At 41.1% G+C, this 7,644-nt stretch overlaps 1 long non-coding RNA gene across 11 annotated transcripts in view; it reads right to left on the bottom strand.

Moving 5' to 3' along the window:
• Window positions 1-7,644, bottom strand: part of LOC122972290 — a 49,133-nt gene that overhangs the window by 34,945 nt on the left and 6,544 nt on the right. For 10 of the 11 annotated variants that reach the window (XR_006399692.1, XR_006399691.1, XR_006399693.1 and 7 more), the window contains exon 2: window positions 6,525-6,591. This is a non-coding gene — a long non-coding RNA (uncharacterized LOC122972290). Of the gene's footprint in view, window positions 1-6,524; window positions 6,592-7,304; window positions 7,490-7,644 lie in introns of those variants that run through there. The other variant, XR_006399698.1, reaches the window with a different exon arrangement.

Raw genomic sequence — 7,644 nt, forward strand, 5'->3', positions numbered from 1 at the left:
AGAAGTAAAAAGTTGAAAAAAAAAAAAGAATAAAAGAAGTGGTTGTGTTTGTTCAGATCTTGTTCTTTTTATTAAGACGAAAAAATATTGACACTGAACGAAGTGGACAAAGAATAAAAAGTCTATTTTTTATTCTGTATATATGGAAATCAAGATTCCAGTATGTTGCATTGCTTTGTTGTACAAATCCAATGTGCTTGTGGCATTTTTCTAATCTAATTTATTTTACAGTATCTCTTTGGTTTTTGTTTTCTGCTTCACCATTAAAGTTTAAAGGATGTACACAAAGAAAATGTGTTTTTGGTCTTTTAAATCTCGGAAAAAAACACGCCGTTCTTCCAAAGTATTCCTTTCATTCTCTCCTTGTTTCCTCCACCATAAACCAAAACACTTAAAAAATGTCCCTATTATAGACACTCCCTGGGGTTAATTAAGGAGAGAAAAGGCAATATAAGGTTATTTTGAAGATTATGTGGTTGTTAAAGCTGCTTTTTCTCTGTTTTTAAACTCTTAAAATAAGTCAGAGTTGTGCAACAATTTGTCATCACCTTCCATCATCTTATAAAGCTACATGCAGGCTTTTGACTCTGGGTCACGTTGACATTCACAACGACATAAACCTTACATTGTTAAACACACATATTAAAAATGTAATTGCAAAAACTGACGCTGAGCTTTTCCAGCTCTAGAGGACGAACGTTCAGGGTCGAGGACGAGGCTGCTGGAGCACCTCCAGCCAGCGAGGAGAAGGCACAGCAGGAATTCATTTCCACACGCTGAGGAAAAAATGCAGTGCTATTAAAGCTGTAACACACTAGGCGAGAGGTCAAAAGGTTGCTTGAAACCCAGCGGTTTTCCTCCTCTGCCCTGTTAAACTTTAAAGCTGCTAAAAGGCGACACGCCTGACTGTTTGGTCCGAGCTACTGAGCCAAAAACAAGTGGAAACAATATGAGAGTCTGGTTCAAATGATAGTAAAACAGGTATAAATGACTTTTAGATTTGACTTTTCTCTTGAGTTGGCTGCAGGAAAACACCTGCAGCAGGTGAGTCAGGTTTTAAGAACTTTTAAAGGTCATGAGATAAAAAAATGTGTCTTCCAGTGTTATAACTGTGTGTCTGAAGGTGGGGGTATCTCATCTGTAAGATTAAATAGAACTATGTAAATAACACCTCTGTATAGAGCTGTTAGAATAGCCAAACAGTTACAACAGATAACTAAAGGTAATGTATAAATGGTTGAAATAGTTAGCTAAAAGTAATCAATAAACAGTTGAAACAACTAAAAATAACAGATAAACAGCTGAGATAGTTCACTAAAAGTAATGGCGAATAAAAGTTTCCTCTTCGTGTTTGGTGCCCCTAACATCGTCCTTTCATAAAACTGTCATAAGACTCCCATTCAAAAGATTTTGAAGATTTCTCGAAACAAAGCCTTATATATCAGGAACCAGATGTCTCTTGATTTTTCTTGCTTTTTCTTCACTCTCTCAGTGTGTTTGTGCTGTTTTTGGGTTGTCTAGTCTACTAAAAAAAACAACCTGTTTGTCTTCTTGTTCTGTGTGTGTTTAGATTGTATTTTCATTCCTTTTGTGTTTATTTTACATTGTACATTCACCACATCACCATGTCTGCATTTTTGGAGGTAGTTAGTGACAACACTGAGTCACTTATTGCTTTTAATGAGCAATGTGGCGGTGGAGGAATTTCTCAGGGAATCCCGATTTTCTCCACCACATATAATCACCGACTGGCAGAGCTCTGCCACGATATTGACGGTGTGGTTATCGAGCTCAGGTGTCTGGCAGGGATCACAGCCACAATCCACTACGTCAAAATCTTTTTTAAGAAAGTAAAAAATGGAATATTCTGTTTGCAAACCCCTTTCTCTCAACTCAGTTACATACACAATGTTACCTTAAGAAGCAACCTGATTAGCTGGGTGGTCTACTGTAGTGTATAATAATAATGGTCAAATATTTAATTATGTGACTAGAAAGGCACCAACAGGTCTGAGAAAAGTAACTTTATGTCGTGGTTAGGCAGGTTCTCTCTTTCATTCTATTGTCTCCCTTGTGTTTCTTGTTTGTCTGCTGTTGATCTCTGTTTCCTTTTATGTGTTTGTGTCTCATCCTTTGGGCGTGGCGATCCAGCTCACCTGCACACCTGCTGCTCATCCATTCATCAGAAACCTGCAGCATTTAAACCCTGGTCCTGCACACCACTCTTCACCAGATTGCTCCGTGTACTCTGTGGTGTTGATGCATCGGCCAACTTTCCCAGTAAAGGCGTTATTCTCTTGTGTGCTGTTACTCTGGATAGTTCTGTTTACCCATTCCTCAGGTTCATCGCTTCCAGCCCTCCCAGTCTGCCTGCTCAGCTCTGTGCCTTGTTAGTCTCCTGAGTCCGCCTCTACAACTTTACAATAAACTGCCTTTGTGTCTAAACTCTACTCTTGGGTCCAGAATTATAGATATTTAATTATAATACTTTAATGTTGAGCCACAAAGCCATCACTTGGTTTACAAAGAGTCACTTTCTTCATGAACTAGCAGCATCAAATTAAAAGATAATAAGGTATAAACAATAAATTAATAATGAAGAATGTTTTAACATTGTAGAGCTGCAACTATTAACTATTTCTATGAACATAAACTTAATATTTTTAGTTGAGGACTGTTAGTCGGGACAAAACAATTTGAGGACATCACCTTGGGCTTTGGGAAACAGTGATCAACATTTTTCACTATTTTCTGACATTTTACGGACCAAACGACTCATCAATTAATCAAGAAAATAAACGACAGATTGATCGGTAATGAAAATAATTGTTAGTTGCAGCCCTAAACATTGGCTCAACTCAACCCATCTTACCCAAAGGTACAATATCACTTAACCCTTCTCTGCAGATCATTCCTTCTACTTTGGGAGAATTAAGCTGTGTCCCCTCAAGGTGTGGCGAATCTATCAATCACATTTTGGTTTTGGACTCTCTCAGGCACCTCCTTCTCAATTGACATCACAGCCAGGTGCAGGAGTGTGCTTTGCACCATGGTCCTCCTAAGCCAGGTATGGAGCTGACGCAAAGCACTAAAAGACCTTTTACAGCTACAGCAGCTAACTGGTATAGTCAAGGCAACCTGAATAAAAGCTTTCAGTGAAGGGAGCGCATCAGAATCCAGTAGGTTGTACAATGTGAGCAGGTCTTGAACAGCCTCGCTCTTGCACCTCAGATAGTTTTGGCAACCATCACATCCCCTGACTCAAGGTCAATATGGTAATGCTGTACCAGTCAAGTGGTCTGAGGTTGGACTGCACACCTGAATTCCATTAAACAATTTTTCATTCACACCAGAAAAAACACTTCTCAAGTTCAGAGATCATTCTGTCCAGATAAGGAAATACCAATTTTGTTTTGAGTTCTCCTGACTCAGAAGAACCACTTCTCCTTCCTGCCCCATAAGTCACCTCCACAACGAATCCATCCATTTGCTTTGTTTTCTGTGTCTGTCCAGAAGATATCTCTGCTATCTGGTTAGCCTCATATAAGGCCTTTGTTCTGGAGTGAAGATCTGCAGCAGTGGCACAACTGTGTTGCTCCTTCAGGGAGTCAATCACTGCATTTTGGTCACTGCTCGGGTAAGATCAATGGTCTCCTTCGGTAAGTATCTATGTAAACATCCTCTTACAGACACCTGGAAAACAATCAGCAAATACACTGAGGAGAATTTGCTGAGTTTTGCCTTCAATCCCACTACCATAGGTGTGTTGATGGTAGAGGCACTCAATGATGGCAGGGAAACTGTCAAACACTGAACGAAGCTGGCATGCCCAACATGTGTTTGAGAAGTTCACTTGTCTGCAAACCTGACTTCCTTTGAGTGTCTACAAACTTATGGTGGTTCACAAGCGAGACACTAAATAAAAGAATTGACACTTTCCAGCATGCTAAACACTCTGGCCTCAGAAACCGCTTTGCATGTGTGACATAAGACAAGGTTCAACTCATGTCCATAACAATACACATACAGCAGATGTCTTCAGGGTACTGCTTGCACATCCCCAACTGCCCCACTCATAACTGTTGCCCTGTTGTAAGTCTGTGCCACACATTTCAACTGATCAATTCCTTTCTCTACCAGTTGATTCAATCGCAGCGGTTATTGATGTGGTATCAAAATTCGTCATCTCTGTGAGGGCTAGGAAGCTCTCCTTTACTAGAGACATACCTCACACAGAGTACCAACTGTTCTCTTTCCATCTCTTGCCTCCGGCAGCCATAACTGCACACATCTTTAGTTCCTTTATCTCACTAATAGCTGCAGTTACCTCTCCTGAACAACACCATCATCTCATTCTGACTGGCAGGCCAGAGGTATGTGCTGTTGGATGAGGTTGTACACCTCTACAAGAAAGGATCAAACAGCCTCAAAAGTGTCATGCACTCTAGGAAAATTGCCTTTATTGTGGCTTTCAGTTGTTTCATCATGACCTTCGAATGGTATTCCTGGCTTCCCCAGTATGCAAGTCACCGCCACAACACGTTGCAGGTACTCCCTTTGGCTTATTTCATTGGCACTCACTGTCTCTATCTGTTCAGTATTTTCTTTTGATACACTTGCTTTGTAGCTGTTCCAGCAAACTACACTGTCCTTGTGTGACTTGGTGGTTTTTATGTTTTTGAAACATGCTCAGTGCCTTTCTCCAGTTCTTGACTCCACCATTCACAAATACCTCCTGTCTGAGATTTTACCAAATACCCGACAAGTGAAGCAGAAAGCAGCATATTTCCTAGAGGAGTATTCTAGCCATTTAAACTGGAACCACTTCTGTTGCAAGGCTCTTTTTTTGCGTGCCAAACTGATCCTGTGGGTACTGAGACAGCTTTAACTGTTTAGGACCTGTGTCCCTATCCCCTAAATCAAAAGAAACATATTGAAACCCTGTTGCTTTGGCTTGGTCGCCGGTATGCTGCTCTCTCCTCTGTCTCAGATACTCTCCCTGTTCTTCTCCTCCTTGTATTGTGAAAATAAACAAATAGCACATGTGGTCAACTAGGACAGTGTTTTAATGAAGATGTCCTGTTTTGAATAAAGTCCACTGATTTATGTTCTGAGTATACTTCTGGGAAACATTTAATGTGGGAAAAAACACAAAGCATCCAGGAAATATTATCCAGGGAAGACATTGGGGAGAATCCACATTTGATAACAGCATATCATTACCTCGGCATTATAACTATATGGTCTTTGTCTACCTGTCCACTTTCTCACCTGGTTCTTGCTCTCTCCTTCTCTCCCTTTTTCCATTGATCCATATCAATTTATAAACTCTCCACTCTCCACATCTAGAGGATATTTCAGCTGTCTGACATGCAGGACGTATTCTGCAGGAACTCTGACATCCACCTCACAAAGCTCAGGGACATGAACTGTCCTGAAAGGGTGCAGGGGCAAGGACCACCAAGTTGTTTATAAGCCCAACACCTTTGTGTACCCCTCAACATTTGACACGGCAAAGGTTATGGTGGCAGCGTCTGGCTTTGATTCCCAAAACGGTGCAGAGCTAGGGATGGCGGAGCTCCAGCTGAGGTGGTTCCAAGCCATCAAATTTTGAGAGAGGAAGACTTCAGGTCCGCTGGAACAGGAGGGACTACGTGGAACTGTACAGCCGGGGCCAGTCTGCCAGGTCTCCAGGGAATCAGTCATTAAGGTCCTCTCCCTTGGAGATATCTTCAAATTAGACATCTCCTATCTCAAACCTTCGGTTCCACTACAACAGTCCCACCAAGTTCTGATGTTCTCTCAATAGTAAGGGCTCTGATAAGGAGTCAGCCTGGGAGACTGATGTCAACCTCGTTCACAGAGGAATAATGGAACAACAACTTAAAGAACTATAAGAAAACATCATGGGAACTTAGGACAAGATTAGTGCAGTTTAAAATAATGAACAGGGCATACTGGCTCCCCTCAAGGATACACAGAGTGAAATTAAGGGGCAGCTCGTATTGCTGGAGGTGTGGGGGAGTACTGGTACACTCCTCCATATGTTGTGGTCCTGTGGTTGTACAAACATTCTGGTCAGCCATACATGCGAATATGAAACTGATCCTTAAATTAGACATCCCATTCTGCCCGAGCCTGTTTATTCTGGGTGATCCTCTCTCCCTAAAGCCAGGCAGACTGGGTCCAGACATCCCTTGATGCTGAGGAGAAAACTCATGGTCACAGAATAGAAGGCGATCACCCAACCGTCAGCCAGGGTGTGGTTCTCTCATCTGGGTATTGTGGCAGCCCATCAGGGTCTCTCTTTTAGACTCACCAGAGGAATATTATGCTAAGTAGGTGAATTACATCTCCTTCGTTAAAGGACCTTCTACAAATATGATGTCGGCTCAAATCCCTAAGAATCATATAGACTTGTGACAGGCGACTTCTCGTCTACCAAGAATTTTCTGTTAATTTGAATTGTCTTTTTGTCAGTCTCAGTGTTGTCTGCTGCTCAGCGATATAACTGTGTGTTGTACCTTGTTTGTATTCCAGCTGTCTTGTCTCTCAGCTCTTGCACTGCCATGATGTATCTGATGTGTTGTCCTGTTCGAAAAGAAAAACAATAAAAACTACTGATCACAAAATAGTTAAAGTATCATATAAACAGTTGAAATAGTTTGCTAGAAGCAGACCTGCCAACCCCTGGATCAATCTTTTGAGTACCACTATGGCAGCGTAGATGTGCAAATTACTACTGTTCACACAATGAATGATTGTACATCATTTGCATACATGAAGCAGTCAGACGAAAATTCATGATACCAATAACAATATGATTGTTTACAGAAATATCTGCAGATACTGTTAGTTGGTCATTTATGGCTGTTTATCCATTTGTCTTTCAGCTGCCTAAACACAGATTATCAAGGAACAGTTTCACTCAGGCTACACACTAACCTCCCACTGCTGCTGCATTTATATAGTTTCTACTGTTTACGCGTCCACAATAATCAAACTTTAAGCCAATGTGATTTTCAGCTAGTTTGAAAAGATGATGACAATGTAGCTGTAAAACCCAAACCAGCATAAACAGACTATTTTGTGGTTCTGGTGAAATAAATATTTTAAAGCTGGTTAATAAACTGTTTTCATTATAGGAAAGTTATTACTCAACGGGATAATGATCTAATAACACGGCTATTGAAACTGTAACATCCCTCCTTACATATTGTACTTCATTTGTGTTTCCTTGAAATTTTCCTAGAATAGGCAAAGTTATAGACCACACACACACACACACACACATACACACATACACACACACTCTCCCCTCATGGTAGCTTCTTTCCTTTCTCTCCTGACTTCAGAGTGTCCTCAGTGAAAAGCTGGCCATGTTACTTCTTGTATGTATGTTTAACCCATGGATTTATTATAAGAGCTGGATACCAGACTAAAAATGACGCCCGTTCAGTCCTATAGGAATTGCTCCCCTGGTGCTTATGTCAAAGCATGGTGCGGCCCACTGAATATACACAGTAGTGTTTCCCCCGCTGGCCCCGCCCACGAGTTCCCGCTCGGCCCATAGACTTTACATTGTGATGACGTCACGGATTTTTCGCTTTTCTCAACTCGAGGAAAGTTTTACAAACATAAAAC

Source organism: Thunnus albacares, chromosome 21, assembly GCF_914725855.1.
Source record: "Thunnus albacares chromosome 21, fThuAlb1.1, whole genome shotgun sequence".
Taxonomy (NCBI): domain Eukaryota; kingdom Metazoa; phylum Chordata; class Actinopteri; order Scombriformes; family Scombridae; genus Thunnus; species Thunnus albacares.